Genomic DNA, 26,842 nt, shown 5'->3' with positions numbered 1-26,842 from the left:
GTCATCTGTTCAAGAATATTACAACAAAAGTATCTCAGATTCATGATTTTCCTAAACTCCTCCATCCTCTGACTTAGTTGACCATTTTCTTGCTATAATTTGATGTGGAAATCTAGCATATTAATTCTACTAGTGAGGTAAGTATTATATGTAATTTCCATAATCCAGATTTCATAATACCATCTAATTTCTTATGGTCATCAATTCTTTTCTGCTATATTATATCAAAGTGTCAGCGTATTTTCAAGAAAAAAATGCCTTAAAATGCATGACAGTTAATTTTTAAAATTATTTTCCCAAAAATATTTTATTAAACTTTATTAAGAAGTGCCAGTTGTGAAAAACTAATAATAGCTAACAAATTATGATTAGAAAGGACATAATGACCTTTTTGTCCCCAAAGATATGGGACATACCCTATTGCCTCTTGAATTACTCTTACTTTTTCAATCTAGCCTGTATTTTGATAGTCATAAGAAAGTTAATGTGACTCCATCTTGCTTTGATGCCATCAGGGATCCAAAGGTTGCCTTATTCCAGGAAGATACTTAAATTCCTCATTGTTTCCTTCATCTACATGAACCCATATACATGAACAATATATAAACTCATTAATCTTAATAGCACAAAGATGGACATATCACATCCTTCACACCCTTGATGTCAGAAGTTTTACACAAGTTCTTACTCTTTAGTTAAATATTAAGATTCAAGAGCATATAAGAAACCCCTGTTAGGGTTGGAGATATGGATCCTACCTTAATAAAATGCCCTGTGTACCTGCACTGGTACCAACAATCCTAAATGTTAAGTTGCTTTTAATAAAACATAATTGTGATTAATGATTATAGCTGCTTCATTATCCTGACTCAAATAACCCAGTATTCCTTCCCATAGCTGCACAACAGCCTATCAAAAATATGATTTCAATGTTTTTATATACTAAATAATATGTATTAATATTGCTAAGACTTAAGGTATGGAATACACATTCTGCTATATTATCTTGACTTTTTGGTTTTGACAACATACAATGTTGGTTCAGTTCATTTATGAAAATATTGTCCCTCCTCATTTTCTTTAATTAGGCAATCCATAATATGTCCTACCTACCATGTCTACTTCAACTTAGGTTATCTCCTTTTCCTGTTAGCACTTATAAGCAGGTTTCATGCTATTATTTTTCTTGATAACAAATTTTATTCACAAATTCAACACTAGCCCTATTTTTCAGTTTTCTGTATTTTATGTGTTGCTTTTAAAAATAAATGAATAAATTAGAAATATATGTTTACATTTTTTCTAGCATTATCATATTTTATCATACCTTCAGTCCTTTGTCCACGAATGTGTTCAAACAGGTAGTCTCAGGATCTTATGTGGATAAGCTTGACATACTGCCCAATGAGGAGACCTCACTCAGTCCCAAGAAGATGGCCTGGAGAGAAGATGATTTCTGCTGGCCTGCAATTATTTATAATATTCAATTAGGTTATTCATGATCGAGTGACAAGAAGTATACTGATACATTGATTGGAATGATAATCTTGTTAGCTTAGGGTGAGTTCATGGATCTGGGACAATTAACATCTACCACACTCTCTTTATTTTGTGTCTTTGTACACCCTCATGTCAACTTTCTCTACTCGTTTGTCCCATCATGATGGTAAAAATGGCACACTTGACAACAAGGAACAGAAAGAGATGATTCCTAGCACTAAACAGGAAAAGATGGTTCCTGAGTTCTATGAAGAGGGTTAACATATATCGGCTAAGCGATAAATATTTAAATACTACTACTCCGTCATTATTTTATACAATCATTGATAAATGATGCTTTTCTGGGAACATTCCTTATATAAATGTAATTGTTTATATGGACAGGGTCTCTCTCCACAAACACACACACACACACACACACACACATTTCTCCAGGGTTGTCACATATACTCTATTGTACTAGTAATAGACTGATATATCTAGATATGTAATATTCTCTATCAAATTGGATATGTTTGCAATTTTCAACAAAAATTTTCCCCTCATTGTCAAAGCATTAGAAATCTGCTTTTTCTTAAGTGTTCAGTCTATATGACACAAACATAGCATATATGTAACACACAAATTACTGAATCTGTATTTTTGTTTTTCTTTAATTTGGTAAAATAGTGAGGTAGAAATATCTTTGGAATTTTCTTCATATCTCTATAATATGTGAGTATTTCTGCTACACAGTTTTGAGACGTTAATTTGAGGTAATTACAAATCTTCGCAAGAATGAAATATTCTAATACTCAAGTATTATTTATCATATAAATAAAAACAAAAGCATGAACTGCTGTTACTTTGTGTTACATTATCATTAAATGAGCTATTTTTTGTTATTACTTGTTATTAAATGTTGTCTATTTTTTTGTTATTACTTGTACTTGTTGGCAGTGATCCCAATAAAATATTGGTGAAGGTTGTCAAAATATGCAGAGGCACAGCCAAAAAATTAGCATGGGCCATAATTAGGTCTAGTGAAACTGAATTGGTATTTTTTCATCTACAAATTGAAACTGAGAATGAATGGAAATCACTGTCAAATATCTATTGCTCTTACAATTTCTACCTAAATTGAATATTTTTCTTCTGGAAATTTCTCTTACTAGTAAAATAAGGAGAACAAACCATATACAACATAATGAATTTACATGAAAATACTCTACTGTTATTTATTTCAAAAGTTATGCTTTTTTTATGCATACAAGAACTGGGGTACAGGCCAGAGATGCAGGGGGTAAGAGGATTCACCAGAGAGAGTGGAGAGCAGAATAGGCAGATCTACTGAAATACAATGCTGAGGGGAGCAGTGGGTGAGACAGGAGAGGTCTGCCACGCTATGTGGGTTGCTCCCTGACCGGCCAGGGATTGAACTTGTGCTACAGAAGCCACACACAGCTTCACAGTGCTGTGCTTACCCCTTGCGCCACCAGGGAGGCTCTTAAAAGTTATATTTGAAGGAAAAATAGTCATAGAATTATGAATCTGAATTTTTAAAATGACTGCATTTGCAGACATGTGAAAATTAAAAAAAAATATGCTCTATATGCAAAATATATTGCAAGAAAAAATAATTACAAAATTTACTGCTGGCAGGTGAACAACAAATTGCATACACTTAAACATACCTCGTGAAAATATAAATTGTTCTCAGTTAGCAATCTGATATGTCTTAAATTAAAAAAATACTTACACTATTATATTCAACCACCCTACTCATATAATTTACAGCAAAAAATATATTCACTGAGGTAAGTATATAATAATTCTTTTTACATCATCATTCATAATAGCCAAAAACTGTAAACATCTTGTCTACCAATTAGTAAAGAAATGGTTGCATGTTATGGTTGAATAAATGAGGCAGCTGTTATAAAAGAATAGATTAAAGCTGTACTAGTAAACTTAGAAGAATTTGTATGAGGTATTAGATGGATTAAATCAAGATTCAGAGTAATTACATAGTATGAATCCTTTTAGTCAACCTATAGCAATTTTTTTCCTTCTAAAATAATTATATATATGGATTCACATGCATTATTTTAGAATTGTTAGATTATAGGATTATATAGTAGTTATGAAAGTATCCTTAATCAATTGATAAAATGCATTACTTAAGTTGAATAATAAGTAAGTTGAGGTATCCCTCAACTTCAAGGTGATGAAGTATGTGAAAGAAAGATAAGCAGAAACAAAAAGATGTGTGTATATTTCTGTTGTAAATGCACGTATATGCATCACACAATGAAAAATATTTTAAATTTCTGGAAAACATTGAAATTAAGGAAATATTTATGGTACATAAATTGTAATGCTCCACATAAACCCATAATATTTGAATTCTCAAATGATTAATAGTCATTCCTTATATCTCAATATGCAGTTTAATGGCATGTACTATTAAATGATATGTTCATGATGCTACTTTTACTTATTGTCATACTGTACTAGCTGAATTTAGCATTTTGGGAAACTAAACTATAAAATTTATCCTAAAGTCTCTGTGTGTAGACAGACAGACATCAGGATTCTACATATTTAAGATACACAACAAAATTAAAAGTCACATAATTTCTGTCTTTTACCACTTAAAGAAAACTACAGTAAATATCAAGTCTCAAATAATTGTGAATATCAAATGATACAATGTATGAGAAATGCACACTTAGCCATAATAGCTACACAAAAATTTGTTGAAAAACAACAATATTTTACAATGTCAAATATATGAGTATAGATTATGACTGCATCTTAAAGAAAATGTTTCCTTCTATCCATTCAATCATATTGTCTTATAAGTTAAATCTTATGTATAAGTTCTTAATTTTTAAAACTTACCTTACTTTAGACTAACCTATGTGACACAGTAATAAATCATGTACAAAATGTATTTAAGCCTAAATATAATTATCTTGCATTGCAGTAATTTAATTTAATTATATTACTATCCTCTCATATTACATTTTATTGCCTTTGGCATGGGGCTGCTTAAAACAAATTTCTTAAATGGTATCAGTCAACCATGTAAATAGGTGAAAAATATTTACCAGCCCACAAAATGATTTACCAGTCCTTTTGCTTTTATGACATCCATAATTTAGTAAAATTAATGTGATTAACTTCCTTTATGACTCACTCAGCATCTTTTCCCTCTGAATTCACAAAAAATGGCTAATTTCCAAATATTCATCCCTACTTCTGAATTATGTCTGGTATAAAATCGTGAATATAAATGTCATGCTCTAATAATATCTAAAATATCACTAATTAAGTCTCCTATAGCCAACATTGAACTATAAACATGTATATTTTAAAACCTAAATAATTAACAGAGTACCAAAGAAGAGTGAGAAAAGTATTAGGATAGGATATTATTGAACAAATGTTTTTCCTGAGATGACTATAACAAGAACATCACTAATCATTAAAAAAAAATTCTTTTGTTTGAGAGAAAAGCTGTAAGATTTTCAACCAGTATGTTCAGCAATTCCTTTTGTATTATTCAGTGTCAGAGAATTGGTAACAAACATGACTCATGCAGATCCCTTAAGGCCATCTTAGATTCTTCCTATTATGCCTCTGTCCCTGTAGCTAGTTTCTAAGTGACAGAGCACTGGAATTTGACTACAGACACATGACTTTTCTCTTACCTCTAACATTAATTCAGTGTTTTTAGATCTGCCATTAGACTTGTGGGGCTACAATGTCCTTAGTGTTAGAATAGCACTAGGTATTTAGCCAGATGTTTTTTAAGGTCCATCTAGATTACTAGGATTTTGCATCATTGCCTGGCTTATTTTGCACAGGGTAACACAGCATACCTACTGATAAATGCATCCTCAAGCACACCTTGCTTAACATAAATGCCATTTTTCAATTCATGAAAATGAATCATTGATAACTCTACACATTTATTGGTAAAATGGCGGAATCAACTAACCAAGACAGCCAAAAAGGTATTGAAGAAATACAAAACAGTATCTAACTCTGAAATAATATATGAAACTTAAAAAATACATGAGAGCAGTAATGTACACTTATAAGGAAAACTGATAGTAGTTCATGTAGAGGGATCTTCACAAACATTGGAGAAGATAAAAGCATAAAAATGAAAAAGTCTTGAAACTTAAGGGAAACTGACATTTACAATCCAAATTGGAAACAGAGTTCCCCAAAATAAAGTTCCCCAAAGTAATAAAGTTTCCCTGAGTTCCCTATTGGTCAAAAAGAGTTTATTATTGAAATCAAGGGAAAACAGAATTCTCTGAAAGAGGGACTCATAAAAAATTTCAAATACTTCTGGGAACTCAAATGCTCATTGGATTTATTAATAAGGATGGCATTGGTAACCTTGGTGAAGAAAGTTTAAGAATATACCTAATACCCTTCCTTATCATACAGCGCCATCTCCAACTGCATATAAAGCTGCCCTTGGTTCTTAGACTAATGGGCAGAAAGAAAGCCGTCTGCAGCATAGTAAAGTCTGTAGAGGTACACAAAAATGAGTTGAGGTCATCATACCCATTTTATCCTTGCATTTTCTCTTACATATTTGTAGCTTGTCTTTCCACCATCATCCATCTTTTAACAATATGATTACCACTGGTAGCATCTATAAATTTTGAATGTGTTACATTAATTTTAAATTTACGGTGGTTGGTGGACCTTGAACTCTGAATCATAAATAATATTGTAAGCCCATTTTACTTCAATAAAAATTATTAAATAAAATAAATTTACAGTGGCTTCTCTTTTGTGAAGTCAGAATTTGGTGCAATTTTCTTGGTTCAAAAGATTCTACAATATAAATTAAGTGTCTTGAAAAGTATAGTTTTGGGTTAGATCTAATTTTAATTATTTTTTGAAAAAAATTTAAATGTAGTACATTAACCAGCATTCACACATTATGAAGTGATGTATTCCTCACCCACACTGCATATGCTTATTCACAAAACTGGACTTAAATTTTTCAGAGTGTTTTCTTAATTTGTTTTGTGATTAGTATCCATTTGCTTTCCAGTACAGAATATGGACTTTTATCCCTTTGATGGCCTGAGATACATATGAAACCGAACTGGACAATCATTTGAAGCTGTGAATTGGACAACCATTTCCAGCAGTTTCACTACTTACAAAGTTGATGTTTGTGTGATGCAAAAAACTTAAATGTTCTTCATCAATGGAACCAAAAGAAAAGAGATCCTGGAATTCAGCTACAATATTTTATGAATTTTCTACATTTTTAAAGAACCCTATTGGCGAAGTTATATACTCACCGGTTCAATTAGTATGAATTCTTCCAGAACCTGGCCAGACAACATTTCGAGAATTCCATCAGAAGGGGAATCTAAGTTTAAATAGGTCTAGTCAGGGTAGCCCATATTCAAAGGCTGCCCTTGCATATCTGAAAATTTTTTGAGACATTCAGGGGGTTTTGTCTAGCCACTGTGGCATTCTACTCCTTACCTCTCCAGAGTTTACAGAACCCAGTTCCTCAATGATTTGCTAGTACAGCTGACAAAGGGATGCCAATGAAATTTTAGTATTTTTCTTTTATTTCAATTGGATTTTAGATAGGGAATAGGGGAACCAGAATGCACTTGGGGAACATGAGAAGTGGACATTCTGAATCACCCAACTGAGTCACTTTTACACTGTTACCTCCATTATGCTAGAGTTGCCCATCCTACCAAATGATAGATTTATAGATAGATCTCTCCCTCTCTCTATATATATATATCTTTATGAAAGGCCATATAAAATTCCAGCTATCAAACATACCATGCATGGCTTTCCAAGATTTGCTCACGTCTTTGGAATTGATTCCGTATACTATGTTGTTCTATTGTAATATTTGGATGATGAGAAGTCTGTCTCTACAGAGTATTTTAATAAGAACATAAAAAATGAACTTGGTTTATAGATATTTAATATGCTGGCTCTCACAGGAAAATATTTTGTTACATGTACTTCCATCACAGGGCTTTAGGGGATATGTATGCACATGAATATAACAAATGCATCTGCTGATCACCACAGAATCTTGGGAATCAGGTTATCTGGTAGTTTTTGGTGACTATAACACAGGACATCCTCATTCAACTTATTTAATATTTGAAGATCATGGTGCTAGTTAAGCAATAGTTTTGTGGTTTGTTTTTAATGAAAATAGGAGTGAAATACCTTCACAGAAATAGAAGTACACAGTGTGACCTTGGTGTGTGGTCAATGGGAGACACACATTATTAAACACTCATTTTAACTGTAACTAAAATTTGTGGTAAAGAGAATCATTTTCCTTCATTACTCTCTATTGTGTAATATCAGAAAGAAGAGAATCACAGATAAAAAGATCTCATGACCTTCTCCAAGCATGTCTAGAAAAATTCCTTGTAGTTTGTATTTTAAACATTTTTGGAACAAAACATATGCCATTGAGTATTTAAAATTCAAGAAAGCTTCATGCATGGTTACTACAGAAAGTTAAAAAATTATAGAAACGAGGATGAATAAAATCTTGTCTAAATACACAACCTACAGAAAACTACTATCAGCATTTTCAAGTACTTATTTCATATTTCTAGTTTGTGTATATATTATGGGGTTAATCAGGAAATCTTTAATGTTAAAAATTAAGTTTCAAAAATACTTTTGGATATTAGTTTCATGCAACCATTTTCAATTTTTTTTCTTATGTAACAGGTCCATGGAATTAAAATGATCAAAATTATTGAATAATGTTGTTTTACCTCTCTATAATCTATTTTCAAACAATATGTAACTTTGAATTCAAGATCCAATATAATCAATGAATTTGACAATAAATCCAATGTAGCTCTTTGGATATCAGGCCACTCCTCCTGTTTTTCATAACTTTCCTAAATTCTATTTTTCTAGACAATTTTTTTAATAGTTTTACTTCAATCTGAATTCTTAAAAGCATTGTTTTTGGTGTACTCATTTTTAGCATCAAAAGATGTTAACATCCAAACCCAAACTGTTTTGGATCCAAAAGATCAAACTTTTATCAGATGAGTTCAATCCATTAATTCCCTTGGCCTGTTTATTAATTTAAACCAAATGTGATCAAGTATATCCTTTAAGATATTTTGTTGTTCTATTAATAGGTTTATTGTACAAAATTTAGATAATCTGATGTCACTAAAGTAACATATACTCATAGTAAATCCTTCAAACTATAAAAGCATCTACAGAAAGAAAGCAAAGTCCAGCCAGCCTCACAATAAGAAAGATTGCCATTGTTAGTTTTATATAAATCTGCCTGAACATCATTTTCAATTTTGAAGTCATAATTCCCAGTTTATACACACAAAGCTACATCACTTTTTAAGATGTAATATAATATGTGAATTAGTGTTTAATAGAGGGTCATTACAATAAATTTTATAATCCTTTGACTAATTTCTTTGTATCTCATCACTGCATAGATCACACATTTCTCAAAGGAAATATATTTAAGTCAAAATATATTAAAATTTTTGAGTGTTTAAAGAAATTTCTCAGGACATCCCTGGTGGTGCAAGGGGTTAAGCACCACAATATGAAGCGACTCACAGCCTCTGCAGCATGAGTTCGATTCCCAGCTGGCCAGGGAGCTACCCACATGGCACAGCAGACCTCTCCTGACTTGCCCACTGCTCCCCTCAGCAGTGTACTTCAGTCAATCTGCCTGTTCTGTTCCCCACTCCGTCTCTGGTGAATCCTTTCACCCCCGCATCTCTGGCCTGTACCCCAGCTCTTGTATGCATAAATAATCTTTAAAAAAATACATTTCTCCACTTGACTTTCTAACAAGCATTATTTGAGAATTCCTTTTTAATTCCACTTGATAATACCAGTTACCATTAATCTTTTTAACTCTGTGTTATTCCATATTAAAAGATAAAATCAAAGGGATATATACAGAAAAAAAATTTATGAATTCTGCGTGTGTGTTTTATCTTTACATGCAATACACTTCAGAAACATATTCAAAGATGCATGGAAAAATAAAACAACAAATGTTTCTGTTTGAGAAAAATATAGTTTAGTTTCTGTATGTTAACATGGGAATATACCCAGAAAAGAGGGGTTAATGGTTGTAAGCTCAATTAGTGCAACTTGAATGAACAACTTTTATTTTTTTTTTTTGAGAGCTTGAGGGTAAATTAAGACAACATTTAGCTCTGCTTCTTATTAGCTGTGCATAAATTCTCCCAAGAGCCTAATTAGCTCTGTCACAGTAAGTGTCTCATCCATTTATACAAGAGAACATTTCCCTTCCCCTTACATTTTGTCATATATTAAACTACTGCAATACTGAATTAAAACTTGCTTTTTAACTAGTGATATGACGTTTGCTGAAAGTTATATTTCTTACAATTAAATGGACATTTTTGAAATGTTTTTCTTGTGACCCCTGTGATATTGAACCAAGATTAAATAACAGGTAAAGTGTCTTCCCCTTTTTTAATTGTTTTTCTTGTGACCGTTATAGTCCATATTTGATAGTTGCTTATGCTGTTGATAGGAATGCATCTGTTGTCCTTTTAATAATCATTTATTTGTTGTGAAGGTGAAATAAAAGAATGGGGGGGTAGGTAAACGCTGTAGTGCACAGGGAAAGAAAAGGAAGAGAAAGTTCAGTTAATATTAGTGAAACCAAACCATGTGACATCGAAATTACACAACACAGTTTATATAACACATACTTAAAATAAATTTAGAGTAATATTTTACAACTTGGATCAAGATAATGTTTAAGTATTATTCACACAGGAACACACAGCTCTTAGTTTGTTCTTCTCCAAGACTGCCCTTCCTCCATGTGGAGGAGTAAGAGTAGGCTTTCACTCTTACCACACCCCAAAAGTATGCGAGGAGACTGAGTCCACAGGGATATGCTCACTAGGATATCAAACAGCAGCTTCTAGAAAAAACTCCTTTATCTGTGACCTTGGAATTAACTGCTGAACCCTAAGCCACTCAATTTTGACTCCTTAGACCTTGATACTGCAGTTTATTAGGTAGTTGTTTGAACTTGAGATTGGAGTTTGCACACACAAGTCTTCCTCCACAAAAGCATGTGGACATCCAAGCAAGAGCCTTCCCATGGAGAAAGAATGGAAGAGGCCATAGGAAGGGGAGGTCCTCTGAGGACCTGGTGATTTCATGTTTTGAGATTCTAAGAGTCAGAGAAGTCTAAACCTGGCCTTTTAGAACAATTTGAAAAAAATGTTTATTTGTAGTATTGTTTATACTTATTAAACATTTGCATATGTATTGCTTTTCTCCACTTGCATCCTTTGTCCCATGCCCTAGAAATATTAAGGGAAAGTGATCTTTTCAAAATAATTCTAAAGCTTAAATCTGGCAAAATTTTAATTACCAGGAAAAAATCACAAAGATTAGACATAAAATTTACACTAGTTCTTTCTCCATATCTGTTCAGTAAAAAAGGTTTGAAGGAGTTCACTCTTAGAATCATTAGTTTTCTTATCCCCACCATAACAGGGTTCTAATTGCCAACTTGCCTGATCCATTCTTAACCTGGCACTTAAATGACCTCTTTTTTTGAGTTCTCTCATCTGCAGATGCTAATCTCCAGCTATCCTTTTCTTATCTGTAAATTCAATTTTTTTCTTCTACCCTTTTGTTCCTATCCATATACTATTTCATACTGTTTCAAAACAGCAACATTTCAAGAAATAGTTTTTCTTTTTTATTTCTTGTTTCCATTGTGCATTTATTATTTTTATATTTTATTTCATATATTTTTACATCATTTTTCATTTTTGCACAATGTATGCTTTTTCATCTTGGTTATAGTCCCCATACAATTCCCACCCCACTTACTTTGACCATAATCCCTCCTACCAACCACTCACACCCCCTAGTGTGTCTCTGGCTTATAGTTGCTTGTTGATTTTGATTTTTACTTTATTATAATTAGTTCTCCTGGTCCCTTATTTAGGTTTTCTAAATTACTGCTACGACTGAGACCATCCAGTATTTTTCTTTTTCTTTCTGGCTTATTTCACTGAACATGATCCCTTCCAGCTCCATCCATGTTGCTGCAAATTGCACGAGTTTATCTTTTTGGATAGCTGTGTAGTATTCCATTGTGTATATGTACCACATCTTCTTGATCCAGTCATCTATTTTGGGCATTTGGGTTGTTTCCACAGCTTAGCTATTGCAAATAGTGATGCTAAAACATAGGAGTACAGGTGCCCTTTTGAATTAATGATTCTGTGTCCTTTGGGTAAATACCTAGGAATGGAATTGCTGGGTCATATGGAAGCTCCATCTTTAGTAGGTTGAGGAATCTCCACCCAGCTTTCCATAGTGGTTTGACCCATTTGCACTACCACCAGCAGTGCAGGAGAGTTCCTTTTTCTCTGCATTCTCGCCAACATTTGTTGTTGCTGGCTTTTTTAATATGTGCCATTCTCACTGGTGTAAGATGGTATCTCATTATAGTTTTTGTTTGCATTTTTATTTGCATTTGATTGCAAGTGATGCTGAACAATTTTTCATATGCCTGTTGGCCATTTGCATTTCCTCTTTGGAGAAGTTCTTTTTTAGCTCTTCTGCCCAATTTTTGACTCAATTATTTACTTTGTTTTTGTTGAGACTCTTCAGCTTGTTGTAGATTTTTATGATCAGTCCTTTATCATTAGTGTTCTGTGCAAAAATTTTGTCCCAGTCAGTAGAGTGTCTGTTAGCTTTGGTTACTGTCTCTTTTGCTATACAGAAGCTCTTTAATTTGATGTAGCCCCAGCTGTTTATCTTTGCCTTCACTATCACTGCTTTGGGTGATGTGTCTGTAAAGATGTTACTGAGATGTATGTCATATAGTGTTTTGCCTATATTTCCTTCTATCTATTTTATGGTTTGGGTCTTATGTCTAGTTCTTTAATCCATTTTGAGTTGGTTTTGTGTATAGTCTGAGGTAGTAGTCAAGCTTCATTCTTCATGTATGTAGTGACCCAGTTTTCCCAGCAACATTTATTGAAAAAATTTTCTTTGCCCCAAAGCATATTCTTTGCTTCTTTGTCAAAGATTAGTTGACTGTAAATCTGTGGGTTTATTTCTGGGTTTTCAATTCGGTTCCACTGATCTGTGTATCTGTTCTTGTTCCAATACCATGCAGTATTGATTATTATGGCTTTGTAGTATAGTTTGAAGTCTGGGAGTGTAATGCCTCCATTCCCCTCTTTTTTTTTTTTTTCAGGAAAGCTTTGGCTATTGGGGGGTTTTGGTGGCTCCATATGAATTTCATCAATATTTGTTCTATGTCTTTGAAGAATGTCATTGAAATTTTTATTGGAATAGCAATGGATCTGTAAATTGCTTTTGGTAGGATGGCCATTTTGATAATGTTAATTCTTCCAATCCATGGGCAGGGGATGTCTTTCCATTACTTTGTGTCTTCTTTTATTTCTTTTAATGGTGTTTTATAGTTTTCTTTGTATAGTTCCTTTACCTCTTTTATTAGGTTTATTCACAAGTATTTGATTTTTTAAATTTCAATAATAAAAGGGATGGTTTTCTTGATTTCTTCTTTTGATTTATTGTTTGTGTATAGGAAGGCTACTGATTTTTGCGTGTTGATTTTGTATCCTGCTACTTTACTAAACTGATCGATTAGTTTGATTAGTTTTCCTGTGGTGTTTTGGAGTTCTCTACGTATATTATCATATCATCTGTGAACAGTGATAGTTTGACTTCTTCCTTCCCTATTTGGATTCCTTGTATGTCTTTCTCTTGTCTTATTGCTCTGCCTAGGACTTCCAGTATTATATTGAAAAGCAGTGGTGAGAGTGGACATCCCTGTCTTGTTTCAGATCTTAATGGAAATGCTTTTAACTTTTCCTCATTGAGATTGATATTGGCTGTGGGCTTGTCAAATATGGCCTTTCTGATGTTGAGGTATTTTCCTTGTATCCCGAGAATTTCAAGGGCCTTTATCATAAATATGTGCTGTAATTTGTCTAAAGATTTCTCAGCATCTATTGATATTATCAAGTTTTTTTTTTAAATTTTTTGTTGATATGTTGGATTACACTGATTAATTTTGGATGTTGAGCCATCCTTGTGTCCCTGGAATAAATCCTACCGGTCGTGGTGAATTTCTTGTGGATACATTGTTGGATTCTGATAGCTAAAATTTTATTGAGGATTTTTGCATCAGTGTTCATTAGAAAGATTGGCCTATATTTTTCTTTTTTTTTGTGTTGTCCTTGTTTGGTTTTGGTATTAGTGTAATGTTGGCTTTGTAGAACGTGTTTGATATTATCCCTTCCTTCTCAATTTTTTGAAAGAGTTTATGAAGCATAGGCACTAATTCATTTCTGAATGTTTGAAATAATTCATTTGTACATCCATCTGGTCCTGGGCTTTTGTTTTTGGGGAGGGTTTTGATGACCATTTCAATTTCACTGCTTGTAATTGGTCTGTTTAGGTGTTCTATTTCTTCTTTATCTAGCTTTAGGTGATTGTAAAGTTGTAGGAATTTGTCCATCTCTTCTAGATAGTTGAGTTTGTTTGCATATAACTGTAGTTATATAGTACATAGTAGATTCTGATTGTTCTTTTGATTTCTGCTGTGTCTGCTGTGATTTCTCCTCTTTCATTTGTGATCCTATTTATTTGTGTTTTCTCCCATTTTTCCTTTGTGAGTCTGGCTAGGGGTTTGTCTATTGTATTTATTTTTTCAAAGAACCAACTTTTAGTTTCATTGATCTTTTGTATTATTTTGTTTCTATTTCATTTACTTCTGCTTTGATTTTTATTATTTTCTTCTTCTGGTTTTAGGGTTTTTTTTTTGTTGTTGTTCTTTTTCTAGTTCTTTAAGATGTGAGATTAGGTTGTTTCTTTGAGTACTTTCTTGTTTTTTGATGTGAGCCTGTATTACTATGTATTTTCCCCCTCTTTTTTAAGATTTATTTATTTTTCTACAAGATCTGGGGTACAGGCTAGAGGCATGGGAGGGTGAGAGGATTCACCAGAGACAGAACGGGGAGCAGAACAAGCAGATGACCAAAATACATTGCTGAGGGGAGCAGCGGGCATGACAGAGAGGTATGTCACCCCATGTGGGAATCTCCCTGGCCAGCCGGGAATCAAACCCATGCTACAGAGGCTGTGGACACTCTCACAACACTGTGTTCAACCTGCTGAGCCCCTGAGGAGGCCCAGAAATGGTTTTTCTTATAACATATTTTACTTCTATTTAAATCCAAATTTTTATAAGCTTTCTCTTAGCATAACTTTCTCCAAATTGCTCTCCATTATTATATTTATTGTCCACTTAAGCAAAATATTCTATTCTTGTTTATTACCTCAATCGTCTGATTTTATTTCAACATTGTAGGCACTAAAAAGGGAAGGGTTCTGTTCTTTTTATTTATTTTATTTACTTGTTTAAAGATTTATTTATTTATTCATACAAGAACTGGGGTATAGGCCATAAGTGTTGGGAGTGAGAGGATTCATCAGAGACAGAGTGGGGAGCAGAACAGGAAGATCTACTGAAATACACTGCTGAGGGGAGCAGTAGGAGTGACAGGAGAGTTCTGTTGCACCATATGTGGGTTATCTCCTTGCCTGGGGATTTAACTCATGTTGCAGTTGGTGGCAATAGCTTGATAGCATTGTGTCTTTAACCCCTGGGCCACCAGGGAGGCCCCCTTAAGTCTTTTTAATTGTGATATTATAGGTAGATTTAAATTAGGCAACTAATGGTAAATGGTTGAGGATTATTCATGGGCATAATATGGTAACATTTATTTGAAAACTATACCCCTAAAACATACATACTGTTATCAACCAAATTTATCTCAATAAAAATAACACATTAAAAATAAATTAAGCATGTTTCAGTAAATATTTGTTGAATAAAAGGAAATATGTGTTCTATATACAAAAAGTGACTTGGCACAAAGAACTAACAAAATATTCTTTAGCAACAAATATGGAGATTGCACTAAACATGTATTTCTTAAAGTTATTGTTCTCTAGGAATTATTGGAAATAATTTGCAAAGAAAGGAAGGACAATAACAAAAACACCAAACTATTAATACTTAATTGAGAGACCAAATGGGGAAAGTGGCTATTTTTAAAAACAAGCCACAAAATATATACACTGATTGTTCTTGAAAACTGAATTATGGCTGCATGACCTCTCATTACTACTGGTATTTTCTAAGTAAATGTCAGATTTATACTTCAAAGAAAACCAGTGTGCCATGTCACTTTCTATATTATAGGTCTATCAACCATGAGATAACCATACTATTGCTTAGGAGGCAGTAGAGGTAAATGCATTAATTACTTTGGACATGTACTCAAGAGATGTTACATTATAGTCTGCTGCTATAGAATTAGAAGGTTTTTTTTTTTTTATTGCCACATGGCTTCTTAATGTGCACATTTCAACAAAAAAATTTATTTTAGGGCCCCTCTGCTGGTGCAAGGGGTTAAGCACAGCACTGTAAAGCTATCTGCAGCCACTGCAACACAACACGAGTTCTATCCCCAGCCAGCCAGATCACTACCCACATGGCAGAGTAGACCTCTCCTGTCTTGCCCACTGCTCCCCTCAGCAGTGTATTTTCAGTCAGTCTTCCTGTTCTGTCTCTGGTGAATCTTCTCACCCCCACACCTCTGGCCTGTACCCCAGTTCTTGTATGCATAAATTTTAAAAAATATTTTAATAGATATTAATAAAAAATGTCATTGGGGTCAAAATAAGGGGGGTACAATTGTATGGGGAATATAACCAGGATGAAAATGCATACGTTGTGCAAAAATGAAAAAAAAGATGTAAGAAATATATAAAAATATGAAAAAGTCATTATGATTATCACAATAATTCTTTACTAGAAAAACACTGTTCAATTATTTAGAAAGCTAATAAATCAAAAATCAGGCCTCAAAGGCAAAAAAAAAAAAAAGTAAGGGAAAATTTGATTCTCTCTGAGATTTTGAGCTTGATTCTGTTTTACCATCACCAATTGCTCAGCACTCTTGACTGACCTCACTCTTAAGTGATAAAAGCAAATGTCTTTGCAGTTTGAGTTGCACAAGATCAAAATCACACCTGCTATGTATCGTTTACTCCTCTAAACATCTCTAGAGAGTTACTTGGCTGAAATAAATTCCTATAAAAATTCAACAACTGTTGCATAGAGGAGTCAGCTTGATTTTAGACCAACATTTTCCATGAGCAGATTAGCCTGTTTAGCAAGATGTCAAAGGAGATAACATCACTTTAATATCTGCCAAAACTCAACTAGTATGCATGCATTTACATATCTCTTCTTTAATCTCAACAGCTATTATAATCTAAGTTAGGAAAAATTATCCATTTTAATAAGAGTATGTTAAAGTCTATTTCTGTTCAGAGGATGTAGCTAAACAAACACTGTAAGTGGAGAGCCACGGATTAAAATATGAAGGATTAAGATGTCAGAATATACGATATCTCACTCTTCATTACAAAAACACAAAGGAATCATATCTTTTAGTAAGAAGTTAAAATGAGGGAGGAATGGGCACTGTTGAGATGACTATCTTAAACAATAAAGTCAAAGGGTAGTACAGTCCTCACATCTCAAATTGCTACATTCATGTAGTTAATACAAACAGAAAAAGGATATAAAGTGTGTCAATTTTCAAAAAGAAAGAATGAAATGTGGAAGAACAAGAAAAGGAAAGGAGGGAAAAAAGGAGAAAATTGTAGGGAAGGATACATGATGCTTAGTGTCAGTCACAGAGAAGTTCTGAAAAATTCATCTGCTACTACTTTGCAGGGTAAAAAAATACTGCTATTTATTATCTCTCAGTTGTATATGCAACTACTTTAGATTTCATATATAAAATTTCATGTATATGAAATGACTTCATAGGTATAATTAACACAGGATAAGATCTCATCAAAACTGTCAAAATCTGAGATAACTCACAGTTATATTTGATTCAATTATCTTTTCTTGCTTTTGAAGATTCTATAAAATTTTTAAAATATGTAACAATTAAATCAAGCAGTGAAGTGTTCCTAAATATAATTAGTATATATAAATATCTGTTTTTCTAAGTAGTCATAAAATATTGTGTAAATCATTGTAAATTATATTTTACCTTGTGCATATATAGTGTTTATCACTTGTGATATGAGAGAAAAGAGTTTGGATGAAATAGGTTCTTTATTTCATGCTAGCAGATAATGTGGCAGTATCTACCCTTTTGCAGTTTAAAGAACTCTCATACTGAAATGGAAACAGTGCAAAATAGGATTTTTGCTGTAACTCCTCCCATGGATCTCTGAGAGATTATATAGGGAAAGCTGTAATACTTCACCATTGCTCTAAAACACAATTTACATGGGATTTCCATTGAATATGGTCGTGGAAAATTGTTCTCAAGAGAGAATTCATTTGTATCGGAACATCAGGATATTTTCAGATATCTCAGACATTGAGGAAAGAGATAAATGGGTGTCATAATTATCTAATGGCGTTAACATGATTTTTTTTGCATATATGACTTGTTATGATTCCTGAATTTAAAGTAAACATTTCACTTTGTTGTATTTAGTATTGTCTTTCATCCCAGAAGGTGACCTGTATCCTGGTTCCTTTTTCAGTGGTATTGGCAGATACAAAGTTATAAATATGTCAACTCCCTCTATTTATGAATTCATTCCTGTTCAAGCATGAAATAGGTCTAGCTTGTATCCCATAAGTAGATACATTTATTCTTGTATTAGATAACAGAATACACTGAATTCTGGTCTCATTTCAAAATGTTCTAAAATACATAAAATAAACTTTAGATGGCTTGTCCTTTGTTGAATTGTTTGCTTGATACTTTGTATCAGTCAAGAATAGTTTATACTCAGGTTACAAACAACCCCTCTGGTTTATGATTCAAATGGCTATATAAGGAAGATTTGCTTATGACTATCAAATGTCTATTACAAGGTGGCTGGGAACTCTGGCTAACCATAGTTACAAGAAACTAGGCTGAGGAAGTACTCCTTTGATTACTAAGTTAGAAAGATAAACATACAATAAATCTAAAGGTTTTAGTTAAGAAATTACCCTCAGACTCAGAAATGCCATCACTTCTATACAAATTCTATTATGCAAAACAAATAGCATAATCTTGTTTAATCCAAGCGGATGAGGAAGTGCAGTTCTGTAAGCATCCAAAATCGATATGAGTATTTGGTATATCGAATCAGTGAATGTTCATAGTGCATTGGGTGTTTTTATAGAGCTTTGATGTTTTATATTCTCTCCAGACAATTCTGTTGTTAAATGAATTACAAATACTTGTTTAAATCCAGTCAGTTCTTCACATTTCACAAATAGTATTTTCTCCGCATGTGGAAGTGTTTTATATTCATTACGCAAGGGTTTCCGATTTGGGGATCACTGTTGGAAACATGTTCCCTACTTCAAAGTTAAAATATATGTTCCAATCATTTATGTTTTACTTTGATTTCTAAAAGTAGTTATATATGAAGGTAATCTTATAAAATGTTTTAGAATTATTTGACAATATTTTCAGTATTGTAATATTTTCAAGCAGTTGCCAGCTTCTTCAAGGGTTGTCATGTGTTCATGATAACCCATTTATGATTTCTTAATAACAAATTGCCTGAAGTTGTAGCTTTTTAATATCAGTCACAAAGATATGTTATGTGTTATTTTAATAAAATTTAGTCTGAAGGATGTTAAACTAAAATAATTAGCTAATTAATTTTCAGGAAGGTATAAATGAACACCATCCTGTCAAATTCTATTGAATGTATACTATGCATTATTAATTGACCAGCTAATTACCAAGCTACCTAAGACAATTATTTAGAGTGTGGGATGCTACCTTCAATAAGAAATATAAGCTTTTAAATCACTAGAAAGATGTATTCTATTTTACTTTCATTTAAAAAATATATATTTATTTGGGCCTCCCCTTGTAGCGCAGTGGTTAAGCACTGGGCTGCGAAGCTGCCTGCAGCCTCTGCAGTGCCAATTCGATCCCCAGCCGCTGGTGAGGGTCCCACATGGCACGCAGACCTTTCCCACCATGCCCACTGCTCCCCTCAGCAGTGTATTTTGTCAGTCTGCCTGTTCTGTTCCCCACTCTGGCTCTGGTGAATTCTCTCACCCTCCCGTACTTCTGACTGTACCCAGTGCTTGTATAAATAAATATATCTTTAGAAAAATATTTATTTATACATACAAGAGCTGGAGTGTAGGCCAGAGGTGCAGGGTGGTGAAAGGAGACACCAGAGACAGAATAGGGAGCAGCACAGGTAGATTGACTGAAATACATTGCTGATGGTAGCAGCAGGCGAGACACGAGAGGTCATCTACGCCATATGGGTTAGCTCCCAGGCTGGGGATCAAACTCCTGCTGCAGTGTCTGCCAATAGCTTCATAGTGCTGAGACTTAACCCCTTTTGCCAATGGGAGGCCCCTTTATTTTGCTTTCAATTTGCTTTCCATTCACTGATGGCATGTAAATTTGTTTTTTATGAAAACCTTGCTGTGGTCGACTAATTTCTAACTGGATAAAAAATAATTTGTAACTGCAAGACTGAGGATGAAAGCTTCAAGTGACAGTAAATTAACCATATTCATGCTTTTCCATAAAGTAATTTATCAACCTTTTGCCAAGCATTTTCTGTCAATGAGAAATGCCATGGTTTCATGTTATTACTCTACACAGAGAAAGAGGTGAATAACTCACAACTCTCAAAAGAAAACCATCAGTGTATTTGCTTATTTATATTTTTGTTTATTTCATAATCTTTCCATCTCAAATCAATAAATAAGATTTTTTTTTCACTTCTAAAACAAAGACAATAACTTTGTAAGAGGAAAACAAAATACCACTCAATTTATTGTGTACTAATGCCTGTGTATATTACATATGTTATATGTTTATATAGTCAATAAATTGCATATAATTGATTTATGCTAATTCCCATTAGAATTAATATTAGGTAGATAAGTAGAGATGCTGGAGATTTGAAGTGCTCATTTAATTATCTCAAAATTGCCTAAAATACCTGCTGAATTCCATAATTTGATTTTTTTAATTGGTATTAACTATAAAACTTTTTTTTGTAAAGAATCAATTGTGTGTGTGTGTGTGTGTGTGTGTATAAAACAATCCAATTAGGGCCTCCCCGGTGGCACAGTGGTTGAGCGCTGGGTTGCGAAGCTGCCCGCGGCCTCTGTGGCACCGGTTCGATCCCTGGCTGCTCCCCAGCCACTGGAGGAGGGTCCCACATGGCGCGCAGACCTCTCCTGCCACCCGCTGCTCCCCTCAGCAGTGTACTTCGGTCCTTCTGCCTGCTCTGCTCCTCACTCTGGCTCTGGTGAATTCTCTCACCCTCCCACGCTTCTGACTGTACCAAGTGCTTGTATAAATAAATAAAAATAAAATAAATAACATGCCTCTATAAAAAAAAAGAGAGAGTTTAAAAAAAAAATAAAACAATCCAATTATATGAAGGTCACAATAAAATAGAAGTTCCTACATTTGGTTAATTTAGAATAAAACCTATAGATGGAACTTCATGTATATGAATTTATTTTCAAAGATATTAATAGCAGCAGTGCATATAATAGTAAAAAAACCTGAAAGTACCTAAATGTACCAATATAAAATTGTTTAAAATTATTCATAAAATAGATAAGTTGCAATTAAAAATAGCAAGCCTTTTCTATAGTGATACTGTGATGATTAATAAATATAAAGTATATAAAGTATACATATAAGCCATAAAATGTAGAACATGCTATTTTTGAATAATATAAAAATATATGCATATATATCTTGTATAGATAGAGAGGGTATTTCTAGAAGTTGAAAGCCTTGGACAGTCAGAAGCAGTGTGTCTCCTGAGAAATCTGAACATGCTCAAGATCAATTTATCAAGTGATCAATACCTGAAAAATATAGTAGAAATTATTGAAATGGTTTTGATGTACTAACTGCTAAGTGGTTGATAAATTCTAAGGGGTATTGGGTTTACAATACTTTCCCAATACTGTACAAGCAAAATATATTACCTCATAAGATTTTCGCTATATCTATATTTAAATACCAGTTCAATATAAATACATCTTGAATTTTTATTGCTGTTTTTTAAATATCTTAAACAACTTACAAAAAATGTATCAGTTTCTTAAAGAAAGTAAAAAATGAGTATCTATATATCTAGGCATGATTAAACCTACACCAGAGATAGCTGTAAGTCGATGTTATTCTTACATATCTCCTGGGATGGATATTTCAAAATCTCCCCTTACTATTTCTTTTGTTTGCCTGACAACTTAAGTACTTAGCCTTTGGGAATTGGTAAGGGTGAAACTGTTGAATTTACACCATGCCTAGATTTTAAAATGATGTTGTGGATACCTTGGTAAAGCTCCATCTTACAGCTAGGTGAATTCATTGTCAGAAAAGTGGCAGAGATGATCCAATCATCCAATCATAAGCCAGGAGCAAGTAGCAATGATCTAAGGAAAATACTTGTTTGCTGTTTTTTTTTTTTTTTTTTTTTTTTTCTATTGAAAAACTACCTATGCTTGGAAGTGTTAATGCGAACATCCCTTTAGGTCCCTGCTTCAATTTATGAAGAAATAGGAGTCAAAACACTTTAAATAAGGAAGTAAATTTAGATTAAGTGAATTACTTTAAACATTCTTGAACAAATAGTACTAATACAAGAAAGGATTCATTTTGAAATAAAATCTCTGTTAAAAATTGGGCCTCCCCTGGTGGCGCAGCAGTTGAGCGCTGGGCTGCGAGGTTGCCTGCAGCCTCTGCAGCGCCGGTTCATTCCACGGCCGCAGGCGAGGGTCCCACAAAAAAAAAACAAAACAAAACAAAACAAAACAAAACAAAAACTCTGTTAAAAATTAATCGTGCAGCCATTCAACTGAAGTAGAAAACAATAAAATAAAATATTTCTATACTAATCTACAAGCTATTCAACAAAAGCTAAATGTCATTGAAAATGATTAACAATTTGTTTATTATGTAACATTTACCTAAGAAATAATGAGAATGCCAAAATAGCCACATGGATGAACATATATTCTAGGTCTCTGTATGTGTGTTTGTGTAAATCAGAAACAAAAAATGATCATATGTACACTGCATATTTTGATGATTAAGATGAAAAAAAATGTAAAGAAGAGGAGATAATTAGAAGTGGTGTTAAATTTGAAATTTACCAAAGGAGGTAAACACATTAAGAGAAAACAGTATCAGAAGAAACTATGGAAAAACCAAGAGATGCTATGATGAGGGAGTAGGGTTGACAGCGTTGACAGTGATGACCATAAAACTTTTTTTTAGTTCAACCAAAGACACATAAAATGTATTGCCGTAGAGATGTACATTTAAATAGAAATGCATGCACAACACACTGCAGCAGCACTGTATCAGACACAATTCATTTCACATAACAAAGCACTATTTCAGACTTATTGGCACCAAATAATTGAGAAATGTAAAGCAATGATATCTATGCAAAGTGAGGATAAGTATTCCAGAAATAGTTTGTGTCATTCTGGAGCCATCCTCCCCATCCTATTCTCTACCCAGTCACCAGATTTGTATTGATCACATCCACAAATTTTCCTGTCCTGAGACATCCTACTGGGTTCAGCCAGTGAGGAATATGGCAGAGATGGGAGTGTTTTAGAAGAGGAACACAAAATAAAGGTAAAATATTTCCCTACTCCACACCCTGGGATCCAGGCTTGTGTTTGATGGGCCCCTTTACAGAAGGGCTCTGCTCCTCTGAAAGTGTCCTATTCCTCAGAATTCTCTTTCCATTTGGAACTCTAGGCCTCTCCTTTCCCACCTACCTTCTGGGCATAAAGATGATGTTAGTTGTACAAATGTTTAAACTCAAGTTCATGTACTATTCATTATGGTGCCCCCCTTGTACTAGCCAAACTAGTGAAATCATATTCTTGTAATTTTTTAAAAAGATTTATTTATTTATTTATACAAGCACTGGGTACAGTCAGAAGCGTGGGAGGGTGAGAGAATTCACCAGAGCCAGAGCGGGGAGCAGAGCAGGCAGAAGGACCGAAGTACACTGCTGAGGGGAGCAGCGGGTGGCAGGAGAGGTCTGTGCGCCATGTGGGACCCTCCTCCAGTGGGGCCAGGGAGCAGCTGGGGATCGAACTGGCACTTCAGAGGCTGCGGCAGCTTCGCAACTCAGCGCTCAACCGCTGTGCCGCTGGGGAGACCCGTAAATAAGTTTTATGAGTATTAAAATTTATGTTTTCCATGGACTCTCAATGAGAAAATACAGTGTCATTCTCAAGACTTGACTAATGCAAACAAAAGAATGGCAAAATATCTTACATATGTGTAAAAATATATACAAATATGTACAAATTTTGTTATTCTATATAAACAGTAAATTTATCCAAGAAATAAATTCCATATAAACTGTAAAATATCCAAAAAATATGTTGTCAATATCATTACAAAGATGATATTGAATCACCTGTAGTTACCCTTGATTCTCAGACATTATTTTCATTGTAATTGAGATGATTCCCAGTAACTCTACATAGAGAGTCTAGCTTAGCAGATGAGGAATAATTCATTAAATTGCATTTAAAGATCACTATTGGTAATTATAATATTAGTGCTTCAACATATTTCAATAACATATATAGACAGGAATACAATTATATATTTTTTTTTCAAAAATAAACACTCCTTGACATTGGCCTGCAGATATGTTTGGGGACTTGAATCCAAATGCAAGTGAAACAAAAGTGAAAATTAGCAAATGGGACTATATCAATCTACATCACTACAGCGCAGTGAAAGAAACTTGCATCAAAAAGAAAAAAAAAATGTTACTGAATGGGAGAAGATATTTATATACCCTATGTGAAAAAAGGGACTAATCTAAAAATAAACACACACCTAAAACTCAACAGTAAGCAGGACCAACCCAATTAAAAGTGGGAAAATCTGAAAAGACACATCTCTAAAGAAGACATACAGATGACCATCATCTCTAATTATTAAGGACATGCGTATCAAAAAAAAACAATGATAACAATGATATAACACCTCACAACTGTGACAGTGGCTGTTAACCAAAGTACAAGAAACTAGTGTTGGAGAAGACATGGGGGAGGGAAGCCTTATATTCTCTTGGTGGGAATGCAAATTCATGAAGCCATATGCAAAACATCATGGAGATTCCTCAAAAAATTAAAAGTAGCAATTCCATCAGATCCAATGATCCCATTTCTCATCATTTACCTTAACACAGAGATTTATACAACCCCATATTTATTGCATATCATTTACTATAGACAAGAAATGGAGACAAACTAAGTGCCCCTCAACTGACACATGGATAAAGATGTGGAATATAAACACAATGGAATACTATACTGTTATTTAAAAAGATAAATTCTGGCATTTGCTACTGCATGTACTCCCAAAAGGTATTAGGCATTCAGTGAAATTAAATCAGATGGAAAAAGACAAACATATTGCACTCATATGTGGCGAGCAGAGGAAACAAATGGATGAAATAAATAAAACAAAAATAAATGTTTAGGCTATAAAACCAATTAGCAGTTACCAGGGGGAAAGGGACAGGAGAGTGAATAAATCAACAAAGGGGACAATTGTGTGAGGAAGGACATTAATATATTTACATAATGATTTTTAGAAGTTCACACCTGAAACTTATATAATGATATAATGTGATATTAGCTTAATAGAAAAGTGAAAATATCAGATACATTTGTAATAAAAATCAAACAAAACAAAAGATGAGATAAAAATTTAATACTCCAAGTCACTTATTATTAGCTGCAATATTTCACTAAACACTTGCTTGGGATCCTTCATCAAAAATATAAAGTGAGGAATCTCGCCGGTGACACAGTGGTTGAGCACTGGGTTGCAAAAGCTACCCGTAGCCTCTGTAGTGCAGGTTTGATTCCAGGCTGCCAGGAGAGGGTCCCACATGGCACGCAGACCGCTCCTGCCGTCCGCTGCTCCCCTCAGCAGTGTACCTCGACAGTCTGCCTGCTCTGCTCCCCGCTCTGGCTCTGGTGAATTCTCTCACCCTCCCATGCTTCTGACTGTACCCAGTGCTTGTTTATATAAATAAATCTTTAGAAAAAAAAATAGAAAGTGACATAAACAGACTACAAAAAAATGTTTCCGGGATAGACTTTGAAAGAAAGATGCCTTACCCTAGTTAAAATTGCTGATCTGATTTCATATATGACAATTTTACTTTCTGGGGTTTAATGAAAGAAACACTACACACAAGAAACACTAAATATATGTCTGGAATTTTCTTTCTGTGATTATTGCAAACCAATATTTGAAACGTCAGTGCAATTTCAAAACTGGTTTTAAGCTCAACATCTGTTGATTATATAAATATTGCATCAAAATATGAGCAAGGAATATAATGACTCATAAACTGTGAACTTTACCACTTGGTAAAGCAGTAATAAACTCAAAAGGTTATGTATAGATTTATAACTTAGTGTGCTCTCTTCATCATAGGGGGAAAGGATGGAGAGGGAAGGCATCTACAATAACCAAAATAGGTACTATGACTTTTGATAGATTAAATGTACTTACAAAATATTTTTAATGAAGTGACATTATAATATTATATAATTGTTCAGCATACATCACATATATTTTATATATACACATGCATACACACACACATACTACATTAAATTCACTAGGTTGACTGCTGAAAGTCACATTCTAACCCTCTCTAGAATATTTTATAGATGTCTAGGCAATATTCCTCAAAAGTCAATCTTCCCTGTACCTGTTGACAATTTACTGTATTTAAAAATAATTTAGTAACAAAGCTAAGATTTCAACTCATATCCAACTAGATGATTTAGTGGAAGTTTTATATACCTTTAGAAGTATATATCTAGAATTACTCATTAATGTCAGGTAGAATTAAGAAACATAAAAATGATCTCTATTTCTATGCAATGCATTGAATTCAAAAGCATCTATTTATGATATCTTTACAATGAAATATGTGTGAAATAATACATTAACTGGAACACACTGTAGCCCACCAGAACCAGATGACCTAAAAATGACTATAATGCCTACAGGCTTCCAAAGTGAATAGGATTCTAGTTTCTTACAATCACACAACAAACCTTTTTCCAAAATAACTATTACCCTTACCTCTATTAGGAGGGAGTATCTAGAAAATA

At 33.6% G+C, this 26,842-nt stretch overlaps 1 pseudogene across 1 annotated transcript in view; it reads left to right on the top strand.

Moving 5' to 3' along the window:
* Window positions 1-5,467: 5,467 nt before the first annotated feature.
* Window positions 5,468-26,842, top strand: part of LOC311175387 (arginase-2, mitochondrial-like) — a 96,997-nt pseudogene continuing 75,622 nt past the window's right edge. The window contains exon 1 of the transcript in view: window positions 5,468-5,501. The product of the transcript in view is annotated as an arginase-2, mitochondrial-like (transcript). The remainder of the gene's footprint in view (window positions 5,502-26,842) is intronic.

The sequence above is a fragment of the Talpa europaea genome (genome assembly GCF_964194135.1).
Source record: "Talpa europaea genome assembly, chromosome: 8".
Lineage (NCBI taxonomy): Eukaryota > Metazoa > Chordata > Mammalia > Eulipotyphla > Talpidae > Talpa > Talpa europaea.
Note: the sequence above shows the minus strand (reverse complement) of the source record. Positions and strands in the feature narration are given on the sequence as shown.